We start from the raw sequence: 18,844 nt of genomic DNA on the forward strand, positions 1-18,844 counted from the left end.
GGGTTTTCATAAGGTGGCTGGACCCAAGGACCATTTAGTGTAAATGTTGGGCCCATTAAGAGCCCATGGTGATGGACTCAGGGGTTCATTGTCTCCTATAGTGAATTCGGCTAGGCCTTGTAAAAATGGCTGGGCTGAACCCATGTGGCTGATGTGTAGATCAATGTTTGGGTCCCACGCCATACAAAGGGAGCCAACTGGACAACAGGTTAAGGGGTAAGTGAGCACATAAGCTCAATGGGCCTAAAGCCCAATTCGAACTATGCTTAAATAGTTAATTAAAAGGAAGCACACCTAATTTATAATCTGATTAGGATTAGCTGAAAGGATAAGATTAGTCTTATCCATTTAAGAGTCAATATCCAAATATCAGATTTGGATCAAGAAACTCTCTCCTAATTAGATTAGGAGAATGATCCAAAGAAGACTATAAATAGGGAGCGGATTCCTCAGTTTTAACACACAACAACCTCCTCTTTAGGAATTGATCAAGGACGGTTCTTGATATTGTTTCTTGGTTATAGAAACAATTTGAAGACGTGCTCACCAGCCCCTATTCGATTCTTGCTGAAGAATCTTGGTTCTTGCTGAAGAGCCATCCTGTTGATCCTGCTTCTTCACACAATGTGTCTTCAGTGGAAGCGGGTTTTGGTCTTCTCCTTGAGCGTGAACACCTTCATTGGGAGTTACTGCTACTTCGTATCAGGTATATCCGTCTCCTCCCTTTTGGTTTCAGATCTGGTCTGGTTTTGGGTTCAAGATTGATCTTTGAAAATGCAGTTTTCTAAAATTGGGAATGCGATTCCCAAATGCGAGAAGGAAAAATTTTTGAAATTTTGCCCAACCTTCCTACAGGGTTCGGCCATCCATTTGATGGATCTCTCATCCCTTCTAAAACCTGGGTATGTTGGGGCAGTCTAAGAATTCACTCGAGTGGGTGATCATAGTAATAGGATCAGGCCCTTTGTCGGTGAAAGTGAATGATCGGGACTGCACTCTCTCTGATGGAAACCAAAACTGCCAACAGTTGATTGCAAACTTGTTTGAGATTTGTTTTGCAAAGTATATTTATATGATAATATATATATATATATATATTTTTAGGAAAAAGGTTTGCAAAAAGTTTTAATTCCCGAGATCTATCCGAGTAGAGAGTGCATCACTACATCTTGCAGCCAGGGGAGAGGTCCTTCCCTCTCGGGTGGTGGTTGATCATTAAGGACTGAGAGGTTAAGTGTAAGAGACCATTTAGGGTTGTTTTACCTGATGGGCTATATCTCGCTTAAGTCCATTGTCCTTGGGCCTTCTTAGGATGGTTGGACTGAAGGACTATTTAGTGTAAATGTTGGGCCCATTAAGAGCCCATATTGGTGGACTCACGGGTTCACTATGCTTAGTAGAGAATTCAGCCAGGCTTTTTCACAGAACCTAGGCTGAACCCATATGGGCTTATGTGAGATCTTTGTTGGGGTCCCACGCCATACAAAGAGATCCAAATTGGCCAGCAACTAATTGGGGACGTGAGTCACTTGCTTAATGGGCCTAAAGCCCATAACTAATTGGATTAATTAAGAAGTCACAAGACAACTTAAGCAGTCATTGTGACTTGGGCGAATTTGGGTTTGGATCAGCCTTTAGGATAAGAGGATGAGTGTTATCCACTTAAAGAGTCCAAATCCAAATAAAGATTTGGATTAGGAAGCTCCTAATTCAATTAGGAGAGCTGATCTTTAAGGCTTATAAATAGAGGAGGGCGAACTGCTCCAGATCACACTATTCTCAGCTCTCTCTCTCTCCTTCTGCTCTTGCCGCCATACAAATCTAGTTCATTCTCCATCTTGGACTGATAGTGATTAGTTCTCACTTTTAATTTTGCAAGAAAAATCAGAATAATTTCGTGCTCACCTCCCTTGCTCAACCCAAGCTGTTGGATTACAGTTCTTGCTGAAGGGATGTGTTGCTGAACCGACTTCATCCTAATCTACGCCATCATCAGTGGAAGCTGGTTTTGGTACCCTCTTTGGGCGTGAACACCCACTTTGGGAACTACATGTATGGAATCCATATCAGGTATTCTTCTCCTTTTCTTTTAGTTTCAGATCTGGTCCAGTTTTGGTGCAAGAACGATCCCTGAAAAATGCTGTTTTTCTAAAACTGGGAATATGATTCCTGAAAGGGTAAAATAAATTTTTGAAATTTCACCCTACCATACAGCATGGTTCAGGGATTTTTAAAACATTGTGATTTTGAGTTACTAACCCAAAAACAGGTGGGCAAAGCAATTTTGGTTCTGGGTCGATTTTTAAAACATTGTGAGAAAGGGGGAACAAGATTGAAGGAGGCTAGCAATGTAAGTGCTTTTTAGAGGGTGATTGATACTCATGGGTTAATTAATTTGGGCTTCAAAGGCTTTCAGTTTATGTTGTCAAACAAATGGCCAGGATTAGCTAAGGTATAGGAAAGACTAGATAAAGTGCTAGAAAATGGTGAATAGAGGTGCATGTTTCTATGTGCCACGATGAATCACCTGCTAGCAGCAACTTTTGATTACTCACCCCTTCTATTGAAACTCTATATTGATTAAGCAGCTAGACGTAGGCATTTCAAGTTTGAGTCAATTATGTAGGGATAGTTGGGAAGGGAGAGTAGAGAGGAGATTAGAATTGGAGGAATTGAGGTTATGTTTCAAAGTGTAATAGCTAAGAGCAGAAATTCAGTAGGTGGAATAGGCAAGTCTTTGATAATGTCTTCATTTAAAAGGCTTAAGAGATGAGATGGGGTTGTTAGATAGTGTATACCCTTAACTCCAATCAGATTGATGTACAAATACATTTATTGTAAATAAATAAAAGTACATTATTGTTTCATGTTGATATTGGTATGTTTTTATGTAATTATCCCTTAAACTAGATATTTATGAGACTCATGTTAGTTTAGAATGTTCTCAATTATTGGATAGATTTGGGGAGTTCCTGCTAAGGATGACACTGATGTTTTATCAAAGAAGTTGGGGCAGCTTGTCTCAATTGCTAGGGTTAGACCCGAAGCACATGCAGTGTGTATTTGGATGAAACACTGAACATGGACAATTTTTCAGTTATGCCATGGACCTTGGAGATTGATGGACAAAACTTGAAAGTTACACATAACCCCTAGACTTGATTATGGTACTACACTATGTGTTGGATTAGGTTGTCTTTGATATGTCAATCAGTGAGATCCATCAAGGGTCAAAACTTGGGTATATTAGGGCAATCTGAGAATTCACCTAAGTGGGTGATCAAAGTGATAGGATCAGCCCCTTTATCGAACAAAGTGAATGATAGGGTTTACACTCTCTCATATGGAAACTTGAACTGCCGGTAGTGAATTTCAACAGTGTTTTGAAATCTGAGTTTTCAAAATATATTTATGATATATATATATATATAAGGTTTTAATTTCCAGGATCCATCTGAATAGAAAGTGTGGTACTGTACCTTGCAGCTAGGGGAGAGGTCATTCCCTGTCGGGCAGTGTTATGATCATTATGGGCTGAGAGGTTAATTGTAAGGGACCATTACAGGCTAATTACCTAATGAGCTTTATCTTACTGAAGTCCATTATCCTTGGGTCTTCATAGGATGGCTGAATTCAAGGATCATTTAGGTGTAAATGTTGGGCCCATATTAAGCCCATAGTGATGCACTCAGGGGTTCACTGTGTTTAGCAATAAATTCGACTAAGCCTTTTCATAGAGGCTGGGCTAAACCCATGTTCACTTATGTGAGGTCATTGTGGGGTCCAATGCCATATAAGTCAGGCCTAAGTTGGCCATACAACATCTTGGGTCGTGAGCCTTTGAAGGAAATGGGCCTAAGACCCATAATTAATAAGATTAAGTAATTTGTCACATGACAACTTAAGTGTGCTTTGGGTCAAATCTGGTTTGGAAATGGGTATGGAACACTCATCCTCTTAAGAGGATAAGGCTTATCTCTTAATAAAGTCCAAATCCAAATTAGATTTGGATAATCTCCTAATTTGATTAGGAGAGTGCTCCATAAGGAGATAAGAGAAGAAGAGGGTGAACCAAATTAGAAGACCACTCTCTCTTGTTCTCTTTTGTCTTCCAAGAAACCCTATCACGACCTAGGCTTTCAAGGACTGATAGAGATCAATTTTCTTCTGATTTTTGCAATTGGGTTGCAGTTCTACTGAAAGTTGTGTTTTTGAATCAGCTTCACCTATACATTGCACCATCTTCAGTGGAGGCTGGTTTTTGGACTGAACACCCACCTTGGGATCTGCGTTTGTGGTATCCATATCAGATATAAATCTCCCTCTTTGTTGGGTTTTAAATCTAGTTCTGTTCAGTACAAGACCAATCCGAAAAATGTAGTTTTTTGAAACATAAGGAATTCAATTCACAAAAGGATTAGGAAATTTTTAGAATTTTGCCCAATCATCTACCATGGTTCGGCCATCCATATGATGGATCATATCTCTTCCAACAGAGGTACTACAATCCTCTTTATCAGAACTGGCTATAAAGATGGATGAGCATACAAGAAGAATTGGCAATAGAGGTGTAGGAAATCATTTACTGAGGGGTGGGAACCTAAAAACAAGATTTTACAACCTATTAGCAATTACAAAAAGGAAGGCTGAAGAATGGAGAAGGGAGTTGGATGGAGGATATCTAGGAGATGAAGAACACCTTTGTTAACTATTTTCGCAAGTCAGGTGGTGTTCGGGAGCATGGTGAAACCACAAGATATTGGGTTTCAAACCACGCCACACCTCATTCAGCCATTCAGTTGTGGTGTGGCATGGTTCGAACCTCACCAGTGTGTTCCTTGATACACCCAAAATATCAGCCACAAGTTTTTTTCTTGTTTTCAACCCTGTCACAGGGTACTATATATAGCCCCAACGTTGGTAATGGGGATTTGCGGGCTCGCTTTTAATATTTTAAATCATAGTTAATCAATTTCATTTTATTATTAGTTATTATCTTATTAGTTAATTTTTTAATCAATATTAATTTTTAACATTTTTTATTTTTTTAATTATATTACTATTAATTTTTTTATCACATGTTAAATCAATTAATACTATTGATTTGCATTTTGCTTAAAAACAACAAAATATATTACTCTTGATCAATGATGTAGATCACCTCACTTTGTGTATATGAGATACATAGAATCAAAATACAGGGTGTGGCCTGAAGCACACAACACCTTACAAAATGGCTATGTAGGTGTGTTGTGGTTTAGGCTACTAAATTTTGACAACAGTATAGAATGCTTATTCTGCTATGGCATGGTGTGGTCTGGTTGAGAACACACCACCCAATTTCTCAACCACAATACATAACACCCCCTAATCTCTACACCTAACCCTAAGATATATCTCTTGGTTTCGAATTTGTTCCAACCACTTATCAATAGTAACTATAATGCAATGTTGTTATGCAAGCCATTTCCAAAAGAGAATTGAGAAGCGGTTTTTCAGCTAGGACTGTTGTACCCTATGTGTTTTGATGATAAGAAACTCCTTGAGAGTACTAATGACTAGACTTGTTCATGGGCTGGGTTCAACCTTGGCTTTTGCCAAAATTTAAATAAACCCAACCCAAAGCTTGAGCCCAAAATAGTGTAAGATTGTGCTTGGAGCCAAACCCATGAATATGTCTACTAATGACTAAGGGTCCCAACACCAACGGTGTCTGTGGCTGGGACCAAAGTCAATGTTGAGGATGTTGAGGAAGTTGACACAGAGGACACTATTCCATTATCCTTCATGCTGAAGGGAGTTCACCCTATGGTACCATTGGGGTCTAAGGTCAAGAGAAAACTGATGGAGGTTGAAGGTGTCTACAAATTATAAATCTTCCACCAGTGTAGAAGTACAGTTGAAGGTGTTGCAATTATACCTAGTGAAGAGGATGACGGTGTTAATGTTATACTTGAGGACTTCACACACATGCATGTCATCGGCCATGATTTGATCATCATGATGTATTTGAACAACACCAATGATTATCGTGCTGCATTCTTCAATGACATATTGGAGGAGCTGAAATCAGAGTCTAAGTCAGAAGACATCCTCGAGTTCGAGCCTGACTGTGAGAATTGCATTATCAGATATCGCAATATTCAATATAATGTATACCAAGCCTTCCCATGCCAAATTTCTTTCTTGAGCTAGGCTGTTAGATGAACTTCAGTCAAGTAGGTTTAAGACTATAGGCATTCTTAATCAGTTGGCCAGTACGTAGTTGTGTTATGTTTACCTTGGATTTCTCATTGTCTAATGCTGAAGAGCAAGTGTCCCACTACAAGCGAAAGCTGAAATGTTTGGAGAAGACAAGGGCTCATCTTGATGAACAACTCATTATGCTGCAGCTACGCTTGACTGTTGTTGGTAAGCAGACTACTGAGATGGTTCACCAGTTATTTCGAGTGGACACTTTGAGGAATCAACTCCAAGGAGTTTAAGAATGAGTTATTGTCCATGCTTGTTTAGGGCCTTTAGCTTGTTTCAATTTTAATTTTGTACCATACAAGTTATTATATTTTCTTATTTGTCTTGTTGTTGTGTTTGGTAGATAATATTATTTGTAAGTTTGTACTGTTGTTGTAGTATTATAAGTTTTTTTTTTTTTTTTTGTAATACTACATACAATATGCATTCATGAATAAAGTGACATTTTATAAACGTGTCTGTGGCTATCCAATCAGGAGGGAGGACGGAATGTGGAATGGATTGGAGTTTGGTGTCGCCACCTAAATTTTTGAGAATTTAGAATTTAGGAAAGCCCAAGATTTTTCCAGAAAAACAATTTTGTTTTCTTGGTGATTCGTTGCCCAATGGGAATGAGATTCTTTGGGTCCGGGGACCAAGGTACAGTACGGGAAGGTGTTAGGTGCCCTGCACATGCCCAGTTAAACCGGCCTCTACTTCACCAATTTCCAATGGACATTTAATAATTTTTGGGTTCAAGTAATAAGCATTAAACCAAATTGACCAAATAAACAAAATACAACGACCTAACAGTTAAAATGAGAATAAGTACTAATGGAATGGTAACAACAAGAAAAAGATTGAATTAATGATTTAAACTAGAGAAAAAAAGCAAAGTACAACTATCACACAATAGATGAGCAAGAGGTATGAAGACAAAAGCAAAAGTGAATGGGACTCTAATGATACTAATTCTACAATGCAAAGCTACTTAGAGATGTTAAACGAATAGTATGTGGAGAGGTAGGCTGAATATGCTCACTATGAATGCACCCAAAGCCCAAACTTGACTTGGTGTTAATGTACAAAATGAGGAAGACTACTGATATCATATCAGTGCATCCAAGGACCTAAGAAAATACTTACTTGAGGGAAGGAAGAAGAAATACATTTTCTTTTGAAAAGGTCATTAAGGCATGCAAACATGAAACGGGCCATTGCTAAATGGAGTTTGAAGTCTAAAAGAAAAAAAAAAAAAGAAACTAATAATAATAAAAAGGATAATTCAAACTAACAAATAAGCAAATGGTGTGAAGTACTGACCACTATATAAAAAGCACCAAAAGAACCTATTTAAACACTTCACAACACTAAAAAAACGCCACACATCTATGCCACTTGACTATGCATGAGGTAAGAAGTTAAATATGTGATGGTGAATGAATCTAAGCAATGAGAGAAAAAAAAAAACACATGAAAAAAAGAAACTACTCAGCCGACCTATGGTTCTAAACGGTTGAATGGAAGATGATTTTGCAAGATAAGCATCAACATACCTCCTACAATGATTTAAGAAAGCTACTAGACTACTTATAAGAAATCAAAATAAATAAATAAATAAAAGAAAAAGATGAATTTTAACTAAAAAATAGAGTAGCTAAACCGCAAGTCAAAAGAACATATATCATACCTAAAAAATGAACTTCCCGTTCCTTTGTTGATACATCCAGCAACCTTCAAATTTTGGATTAGTGAATGCACAGCCCTTGAATACCTATTGCACTTCGGGGGACTCACTAACTTCAAGATGAGATCCTCATCATTTTAAGAGGCCAAAGATAAAGAATATGTAACCCAAGACGTGTAGAATGTTGCTTTATGTCTGTAAATTTCTGCTGCATCTTTGTTGCTTCAAGAACGCTACATGCTTTGTCTCTTGGATGAATATGTGATATGGGGTTTCTTGGACTGTAATACTGATATGGGGGGCTATAGGGATGTGAGAGATGGTGGGGAAAGAGTGTAGGACGTGGGTTAGGGAAGCTTGGGGCTGCTTGGGACGTGAATGAGGTATTCTCTAGGCTAATGGGGGTAGAAATCTCTTCCTAAGCTAGATTGTGTCTACGATGTAGAAAGGGGCGGTATTTATAGATTTTTGGGGATGATTCTAGAAGGGAATGAACGGCTGAGATTGGGAGACAATGGAGATCAAAGGCCGAAGTTTAAAAGGGATTTTGGAGGGAGATTGATTGAGAGAATGGACTGTTAAGACAGTTTTAGGAGAGATCATTTCAATCAATCAAGAAAATGAGTGGACGATTTTACCAATTTATCTAAATTGGACATTCCAAGTTTAGGTGATTAGCTTAATCGATTGGAGGCTCCTATCTGGTCAAATCTTTAATTTTAAGATGGTTCTAAAGGCTGGGGAAAGGATTGGTCATGGGATGCCCTAGGCTCGAAGTTGTAGGGAAGGGAATTCCAAATGGAAGGCCCGGATTGAGTCTAGCGTTGGGTCTCAAGATGGAGGGGTTAATGGTATCAGAATTGGACGATCTTCGTACCATTGGACTTAGAGTTTCGAGTTCAATCCATTTAAAAGTTTGGATTTCAGATTTCATGAGGCATAGGGTTCAGGATCAAAGATGATCCCGATTAGATGATCGAAATCGGTTCCAGCTTTGGGCCTTGTGAAGGGATGGGAGATCCATCATATGGATGGCCGAACCCTGCAGGAAGGTTGGGCGAAATTTCAAAAATTTCTTTACTCCCATCCGGGAATCCTATTCCCAATTTAGAAAACTGTATTTTCAATGTTCGTTCTTATAACCAAAACAAACCAAATCTGAAACCAAGATTAGGGAGGGATATACCTGATACGAAATTCATGCAAAAAGCTCTTCCCAACGTAAGTGTTCAAGTCCAAAGAGTGTACCAAATCCTCCCTCCACTAAAGATGACACAGCTTAGGATGAGGCAGGATCAGTAGGTAGTTCTTCACTAAGAACATGTGATTCTTCAACAATAATCGAATGGGGAAGTGAGCACAACTTCAAAATTGTTTCTTCCAGCAATAAACAATATCAAGATCAAATCTTGATCAAATCCAAGAACAGGAGATCGAACAGGGTAGGGCGGCAAGAGCAGGAAGAAAAAGAACTGAAGGCAAGATCAATCCAATCAACTTGTCCTCTCTCTGTGTTGTCTGGTGTCTTTTTTAGGTCCGCCATGCTCTCTATTTATAACCTTAAAGAGACAACCTCCTAAGCTGATTAAGAGTTTCCTTTGGACTCTTTAAGTGGTAAGGATAATCCCTTATCTTATTTGCAGTTCAAAATCAGCATATTCCTAATCAAATTAGGAGTTTCCTGATCCAAATCTTTATTTGGATATGGACTCTTTAAGTGAATAAGTGATGTGAATAAAAATTATCATATTCTTATCTATGAATATTCAGTCTTTCTACACTCAATTAAAATTTAATTGGACTCCTTACTCTGGTATTTTGATTCAGGGCAAGGAAAGAAGTCGCAAGAAGGAAAACAAGGCTAATCGGATGGTTTTTTCACAGTTTCGGCACCGTTCCGTAATCTGGGCCTAACTCACATATCCGGGCTCCGATTGGGCTGATTCAAGATGAAATAGAAAGATAAGAGCGATATCTACAACTTTCATGTTTTGGGTTTTGACATATTCGGCCTGCACCGAAGTCAGAATCGGGCCCAAAGTCGAAGTGGATCCGTAGTAAAGCCCAGCTCACAGCTGAAGCCCAATTCGCAGAAAAGCCTTGTAGCACCCCAACTTATTAAAGCAGCCCACTCGAATTCAAGAATCCAGAGTCTTCTTAGATTTGAATTTTAAATGTAATCCTAGAAAATTAAAGAAGATTGAGATCATTAGATAAGAGATAAGATAAGATAGGATAGGATCAGTTTAAAACTAACCTGGATTATCCATTCATGAGATAACTCCAAGTAGTTGTAACAGCCCCACCCCTAAAACTATATCAAAGGTTGGGCATACTAGCTCCTGGAATCAATTACGGAAGCTCCCTCTGAAATAATCAAGAAGACCATCAAGAAAGCTTCAAGAAGGAGATCAGCAAGGCAAGAAAGCTTCAAGAAGGAGGTGGCAACAAGAAGAAGAGAAGATCTCAGCTCCAAGGGCGACATCATGAATTCTTTCTTTCCTCTTGTTTGTTTTATTTCCTTTATCATGAATTGATTTATTTATAGCTAGGGCTGTGGAAAGCCTAACCATGACAATGAATACATTTTTATTATGATTTATCCAAGATTGTGATTTCCATATAGTCTATGAGTTATTATGCTTAATGCAATTAGGAGTGGCCATCTCTTAATTGATTGGGTTTATGTGAATGAATCGGGAGAGGAATTCATATAATGGATTGAATAATTCATGGTGTGAATTGAATGGTAAATGGGGATATATACACATGATTCATCTGAATGTTTAAGTTTTTCTTTGAACTTAATGCATTTCTATCTTGAGAACTCTAGTCGAGGGATCGAAGGGTTACTTGATAGAAGTAGATTTGATATATCTTGGGAAAGATTATTAAATAAAATTGGAAAAACTTCAGCCTATGGAAATGACAATTTATCTTGGTTAATCTCATCCATTAATATTCATTGGAATGGTTAGGCGGACCAATGGTCCTAGCGATTTCGATTAATCGTTGCATATTCAGTTATTGATTACCCTTGCTTTTATTTTCTTTTTCTATTTTTAATTTTCAGTAGTTCTTATTGTTGGATCTGAGTTTCGGTTGTCCAAATAATTAAGGAAGGCTGTAATTCTAATACTTATTTTGTTAAATCCTCGTGGGAACGATATTTTTATACTACTTCATAACTAGTGCACTTGCTAGGGTTATATTTATAGCTATCAAGTTTTTGGCGCCGTTGTCGGGGATTTAATCCTAAAATAATATTAGAACTTGTTAACATTGGTTAATTTGGATTTTTATTCCTGTTTTTATTTTTTTTTATTTTATTTGTTCGAATTCTTGTTGTGTTCAGATTTATTAGTGCATGACACGCACTAGAAGAGAAGGACTAGCAAGATTCGATCCTAAAATAGAGAGAACCCTTCGCTTATTGCAAAGAGCCAATAAAGGTAAAATGAGATAGGAGGTTGAAGAAGGCGAACCAATAGAAGAAGAGATGGCAGAAGCAAATCGCACCCTTTTGGACTATGCTTGTCCAACAATTGATGGGGCTACCTCTAGCATTTGCAAGCCCACAATTCAAGCCAATAATTTCGAAATCAAGCCTGCAATTATCTAAATGGTTCAGACGAGTATTCAATTTAGTGGGTTACCAAGTGATGATCCTAATGCACATATTGTTAATTTCCTAGAAATATGTGATACATTTAAACATATTGGAGTTAGCGATGATGCTATTAGGCTTAGATTATTTCCATTTTCATTACGTGATAGAGCTAAAGATTGGCTTAACTCACTCCCTGCAGGAAGCATCACCACTTGGAATGACTTGACCCAAAAATTCTTGGCTAAGTATTTTTCACCCTCTAAAACAACAAAGTTAATTAATGATATCACTACTTTTGCTCAATTAGAGAGGGAATCATTGTATGAAGCATGGGAACGATTCAAAGAGATTCTTAGGAAGTGTCCTCACCATGGGATACCAACTTGGCGTCAAATCCAAACTTTTTATAACGGTATTACCCCCTCTAATCATTCTATTATTGATGCAACTGCAAGTGGCACAATCATGAGGAAAATACTAGAGGAAGCTTATGATCTAGTGGAAGAAATGGTGTCGAATAACTACCAATGGAATAATGACCGAACTGATCGAATGGGAGTACACCATATTGATTCTTTTGCAGCTTTATCTACTCAACTTGCTAGTCTGAATAAAAAAATAGATACTCTTAATGTTGCAGCAATAAATACATCATCTAGCAATCCATGTGATTTCTGTGGCCAATTAGGACATATTAATTCTGACTGTCCATTAGGTAATCATTTTGCTTCACCTAAAAGTGCTAATTTTATTTCTCATGGTGGCAGGCTGAATTTCAACCCCTATTCGAACACATAAAACCTAGGGTGGAGGAGTCATCCGAATTTTTCATGGAACAACAACCAACAAAAAGCGCCCATGGGATTCCAACAACAGCCACCCCTACAAGAAAAGAAGGGTAATTTAAAAGAAATGATTTCTATGTTCATTAATGTTGCTGAAACAAAATTTCAAGAACATGAAAAAAGATTCTTAGGTCAAGAAGCATCAATTAAGAACTTAGAAGTCCAAGTGGGGCAGATTGCGAATATGTTGTCAGAAAGAAAAGAGGGACGATTGCCTAGCAATACAGAGAAAAATCGAAGGGAGCAAGTGAATGCCATCGCTTTAAGAAGTGGGAAAACAATTGGCGAGACCCAGAATGATGATCAGAAAGCTAAAGAGGTCGATCCACAAAAGGAGGTCGAGGGGAGTACACCTAAACTGAATCTAGATGCTATTAAAATTCCTCTCCCCTACCCTAAACTGAATCAGAAAGCTAATTTAGATAAACAATTTGAGAAATTTTTAGAAGTGTTTAAAAAGATACATATTAACATCCCTCTTCTCGATGTATTGTCATAGATGCCAAAATATGCCAAATTCTTGAAGGAGGTGATGTCAAACAAAAGGAAATGGGAAGACTGTGAGATGATGAAGTTAAATGAAGAGTGCTCAGCCATTCTTCAAAATAAATTGCCCCAAAACTTAAGGATCCAGGGAGTTTTTCTATACCTTGCACCATAGGGAATACCGAATTTGAAAAAGCTTTATGTGATTTGGGTGCTAGTATAAATTTAATGCCCTACTCTATTTTTGAAAAACTCGGATTGCATGAACTAACATCTACAACTATTACCCTACAATTAGTTGATCGAAGCATTAAATACCCTAGGGGAATAGTAGAAGATGTTTTAGTCAAAGTAGGTAATTTCATCATTCCTGCTGATTTCATTGTGTTGGATATGGAGGAGGATAGGACAATGCCATTGATTCTAGGGAGACCATTTCTTGCTACAGGTAATGCTTTAATTGATGTACAAAAGGGTCTACTTACTCTTAGGATCAATGGTGAAGAAGTGGTGTTTAACGTAATTCAAACCATGAAGTACCCCAACATAAGTGAACATGAAATATATGCAATCGACTATATAGATGTTTGGGCGGCTGAGATTAAAACATCAAAGTTAGATGTCCCCTTTGAAAGTTGCAGTCTTAATTCATGTAAAAACATGCAGGTCATGGAGGAAGAAGTAAAGGAGGCGATGAACTATTTGGAGGTTGGCCAGGAAGGGTGCAAACCAAGACAAGGAAAATTTCTGCCACTAGAAGGGCCGACCTCTACCAAACAATTGCTACCCTCCATCAAAGCACCTCCAGCTTTGAAACTTAAACCTTTACCTTCTCATTTGAAATATATATTTTTTGGAGAAAGTTCCACCTTGTGATTATCTCTTCAGAATTGACAGGTCTCCGAGAGGAAAAGCTTGTGAGAGTGCTCAAGCAACATATATTAGCCATCTGGTGGAGTATCGCCGACATAAAAGGGATTAACCCTTTGGTATGCACGCACAAAATTCTGATGGAGGAAGGCTACAATCCCAAGGCACAACCACAAAGGAGGCTGAACGCTAAAATGCAACAGGTAGTGAAGACAGAAATTCTGAATTATCTACCTGATTTCTGATTCATCATGGGTAAGTCTTGTCCAAGTTGTACCAAAGAAAGGGGAGACTACTGTAATTCTAAATGAAAATAATGAATTGACTCCCACAAGAACAATAACTACCTGGAGGGTGTGCATAGACTATCGGAAGTTGAATGTGGCCACTAGGAAAGATCACTTCCCTTTGCCATTTATTGATCAAATGATAGAGAGACTTGCAGGGCACGAATATTATTGCTTCCTAGGTGGCTACTCCTGGTATCTTCAAGTACCCATTGCACTTGAAGATCAGGAGAAGACTACTTTTACTTGCCCATATGGAACATTTGCATTTAAGAGAATGCCATTTGGACTATGCAATGCACCTGCCACTTTCCAGCGTTGTATGATGTATTTGTTTGGTGATTTCATCGATAACTTCATGGAAGTCTTCATGGATGACTTCTCCATTTATGGATCATCGTTCGATGAATGCTTGCATAATTTAGAAAAGGTACTTCAAAGGTGTGAGGAATCTAACATTGTTTTGAATTGGGAAAAATGTCATTTCATGGTTAGGGAAGGAATAGTTCTAAGACATAAAGTGTCCTCTAGGGGCATCGAAGTGGATAAAGCTAAGGTAGAACTAATTGAAAAGCTTACTCCACCTCAATCATTAAAAGATGTTAGGGGTTTTCTTGGGCATGCAGATTTTTATAGGCGATTCATTAAGGATTTTTCTAAAATAGCCAGACCCTTGACAAATCTGCTCGTTAAAGATGTACCTTTTGAATTCGATGATAATTGTTTGCATGCATTCAACACTCTTAAGGAGAAATTGATTCAAGCCCCTATTGTATCAGCCCCTGTATGGGAACTACCCTTCGAAATCGTGTGATGCAAGTAATGATACCTTGGGCGCAGTTTTAGGGCAAAGAAAAGATAAGAAATTTCATACCATTTACTATGCAAGTAGAACCATGAATGAAGCACAAAAAAACTATTCCACTACCGAAAAGGAATTACTTGCAGTAGTATTTGCTATTGAAAAGTTCAGATCTTATTTGCTCTTATCTAAAGTCATTTTATTCACCGACCATGCTGCCTTGAGATATCTACTTGCTAAAAAAGATGCAAAACCTAGGCTGCTACGATGGATCTTGCTGTTGCAAGAATTTGATCTAGAAATTAAGGACAAGAAGGGTAGTGAAAATACAGTAGCTGATCATCTATCAAGGTTGGATGAAAATTATGTTGAAAATATTAATAATTCAGCACTGCATGATGAACTCCCAGATGAGCAACTGTATGCGGTTAACAGAAACGATGAACCTTGGTTTGGTGATTTGGCTAATTTCTTGGCAGGAAAGGTGGTGCCACTTCACTTGACATATCAGCAGAGAAAGAAATTTTTCTCTGACAAAGTGTTATAAATTTCTGCCATGACAAAGAAGCAAGATGTCACCATGGAGCATCAAGAACTGCTTCAAAAATTCTCCAAAGCGGTCTTTATTGGCCTTCACTCTTCAAGGATGTCTACGCATACGTAAGTGCTTGCGATCATTGTCAAAGGATAGGTAACATCTTCCGACGAAACGAGATGCCCTTGAACAATATTATTGTTTGTGAAATATTTGATGTGTGGGGCATCGATTTCATGGGGCCCTTTCCAAAATCTGTTAATAATTCATACATACTTGTGGCTGTGGATTATGTGAGCAAATGGGTGGAAGCATGTGCATATCCCACTAATGATGCTCGGGTTGTCATTAAATTTATAAAAAAATTCATATTCACTCATTTTGGAACACCTCGAGCTATTATAAGTGATGGGGGGAAGCATTTCTGTAACAAACAATTCGAGCAATTGTTAAACAAGTATGGTGTTATGCATAGAGTTGCAACCCCCTACCACCCCCAGACTAGCGGCCAAGTAGAAGTCTCTAATAGAGAATTAAAACAGATTTTGGAAAAGACGGTTACCACATCTAGGAGAGATTGGTCCTTGAAACTAGACGATGCACTTTGGGCTTACCATACTGCATTCAAAACCCCAATTGGTATGTCCCCTTATCAATTAGTCTTCGGCAAGGCGTCTACCCGTTGAGCTGGAACATAAAGCTTACTGGGCTACCAAATTTTTGAATTTTGATTTAAGTAATGCAGGTGATAAAAGAAAGCTTTAGCTCAATGAAATAGAAGAATGGAGGAATCAAGCATATGAGAATGCCTGGACTTACAAAGAAAAAACCAAAGCATGGCATGACTCCCTTATTGCAAGGAAGGAATTTAAGGAAGGAGACAAAGTTTTGCTCTTTAATTCTTGTCTCAAGCTATTTCTTGGGAAGTTGAAAACCAGGTGGAGTGGACCCTTTGTAGTGGCTAAGGTATTCCCTCATGGAGCGATTGAACTGCATAATGGTAAGGGAAACACACCCAAGGTAAATGGGCAGCGTTTAAAGCATTATATTGAAGGAGAGCAACCCATCCACCATGGGTCCATTCTCTCCTTGAAACAGCCATGAAAGAAAGGAGAAAGTCAAGCTCACGACTTAAAAGGAGCGCTTATGGGAGGCAACCCATTGAGTTCAGTTTTTTCTTTCAGTTATTTTTTTGTGTTTTTTATGCTAATTAAGATTGTGTTTTTCTCTTAGGAACTTAATCGTGTGTAGCAGCTGATTTTACATCTGAAGGACCTCAACAAGGCGTTCAGGGAAGTACCCTTAAATCTTTCTATCTTACGTAAAGTCATATACATTGAGGACAATGTATACCTTAAGTCTGGGGGGATTAAGGGAAATTGATAATTTCTGGATTTACACTAGCATGCTTCGATCAACACTTTTTAACCTTTCATTTTGAAATTTCTGCTCCCTAGAAACTTATTTTTGAATGATTTCAAACTGTCATGAATTATGTGCTTAGGTTGAATAGACAAGATAGGATGCAAGCATGAATAATTGAAATTTTTTTGGCTATGAGAGGTACTTCATTATTTTGAATGATCAATAGGCAAGATTCAATACAAATTTAACCCTTATGTGAGCTTTTGAGCCAATGAGCATCTTGCTCTAATTACTTTTTGCTTAAGTGATTGTCAAACATGGTTTGATTATTCTAGAACTTGCTTTGTTATGCATGTTGAGACCACATTAATGAGTTCATGGATTAGAATGAAAATGGTAGTGCTCCTGTGAAATTTGAAAAAGGATAGTGCAAGTTGTTTTTATTCAAAAAAAAAAAAATCGTGACTAGTGTGAGATGGAGGATAAAATAAACTCACACTAAAAACGAAAGAAAAGGGTGAGATGGAGCATAAAATGCATTCACCCCTAGAAGCAAAAGAAAAGGGTGAGATGGAGCATAAAATGCACTCACCCCTAGAACCCCAAGCCCCATTTCACCTTTTGATTTTTAATACATTGAACTCATGCTTAGTGGTGGAGATGTGATACAAAAGCAAGCTTATGGTAATAACATTCCTTGTTTTGACCTAAAAAATTATGTAAGGGTATTTTGAATCTTGTTGTATTTTGATTGTTAAAGCAATGAGTGCTTACTTTAGTCCTAAAATGTTCATGCGGTGAAATGCTTGCTCCCCTTGACTGTTGATTTGACTTGGGATCATGAGGATTGGTGATTTGAGATTATTCTTTGACGAGTTAAAGAGGAGGAAGAAGTGGACAATGGAAGGATTATAAAATCTGGATTAAGGCATGTGAGAGGACAAGCATCTTGTTGAGGAAAACCTCAAAAAAATTCAGTAGATAGTCAGCTTGATCCCGTTTTATGTTTGCTTGAGTTTTGTCTTGCCCGAGGACGGGTAAAGTTTAATATGGAGGGGTTGATGTGAATAAAAATTGTCATATTCTTATCTATGAATATTCAGTCTTTATACACTTAATAAAAATTTAATTGGACTCATTACTCTAGTATTTTGATTCAAGGCAAGGAAAGAAGTCGCAAGAAGGAAAACAAGGCTAATCGGATGTTTTTTTCACAGTTTCGGCACCTAGTGCAGTATCATAATCGAGTCTAGCGGTCAGGTGTAACTTTCCAATTTTGCCCACTAATCACCAAGGTCCAGGGCAATACTGGAAATCTGGTCCGGTTCAGGGTTTCAAGTAAACGTACACTGCATGTACCTCGGGTCTCACCCTGGTAGCTGAGACAAGCCACCCCAACACTTGGCGGCACATCAGTGTCAGCCTTAGCAAGATAAATCTCCCCAGACTTATCCAATGGTTGTGAACATTTTAAACTAACACGAGTCTCATAAGTGTCCAGTTTAAGGGTATTACACAGAAACACACCACTATAACATGAATCATATATGTACTTTATTCATTTACAATAAATGTCATAATGTACATCAATCTAATTGGAGCTAAGGGCATACACCGTCTAATAGCTCCCACTTGCACTTAGGTCCAATTTGGTATAAGCCGGAGTCCCAGACTCTCCACGTGTTTCTTAAACACTTTTTGTGTGAGTGGCTTAGTCAATGGGTCTGCCACATTCTCCGCTGATGCTACCTTTTAACATCAATCTCCCGTAGATCCCGTGTTGTCTTACAATAGTGGAATGGGTGATGTGCAGAATTCCAAATTCCAGAATGAACACCATCATTCATAAGGCAGCCTCACTTACAACAATGTGTTCGACTTGGGTTGTGGATTGTTATTCTTACTACTTAGAACCCTTGTTTGCTAACCTTCAGCACACAGCACACGATCCTATCGTGAAGGCATACCCAGATGTAGACTTTCTATCATCTAGATCTGACTGGAAGTCGGTATCAGTATACCCCTGGATCTGTAGTGAGCTACCACTGAATACCAAACAAAACTCTTTTGTCCTTCGAAGGTACTTAAGTATATCTTTCACAACGGTCCAGTGCTCTTGCCTTGGG

General features: G+C 38.2%; 1 non-coding gene across 1 annotated transcript; it reads right to left on the reverse strand.

The window, feature by feature from the left end:
- Positions 1-11,798: 11,798 nt before the first annotated feature.
- LOC148791734 (small nucleolar RNA R71) lies at positions 11,799-11,905 on the reverse strand. Its single transcript, XR_016076859.1, has one exon. It is a non-coding gene; the product is annotated as a small nucleolar RNA R71 (small nucleolar RNA).
- Between the last annotated feature and the right edge of the window lie 6,939 nt (positions 11,906-18,844).

This window comes from Nelumbo nucifera, chromosome 5, assembly GCF_055504915.1.
Source record: "Nelumbo nucifera cultivar China Antique chromosome 5, China Antique-T2T, whole genome shotgun sequence".
NCBI lineage: Eukaryota > Viridiplantae > Streptophyta > Magnoliopsida > Proteales > Nelumbonaceae > Nelumbo > Nelumbo nucifera.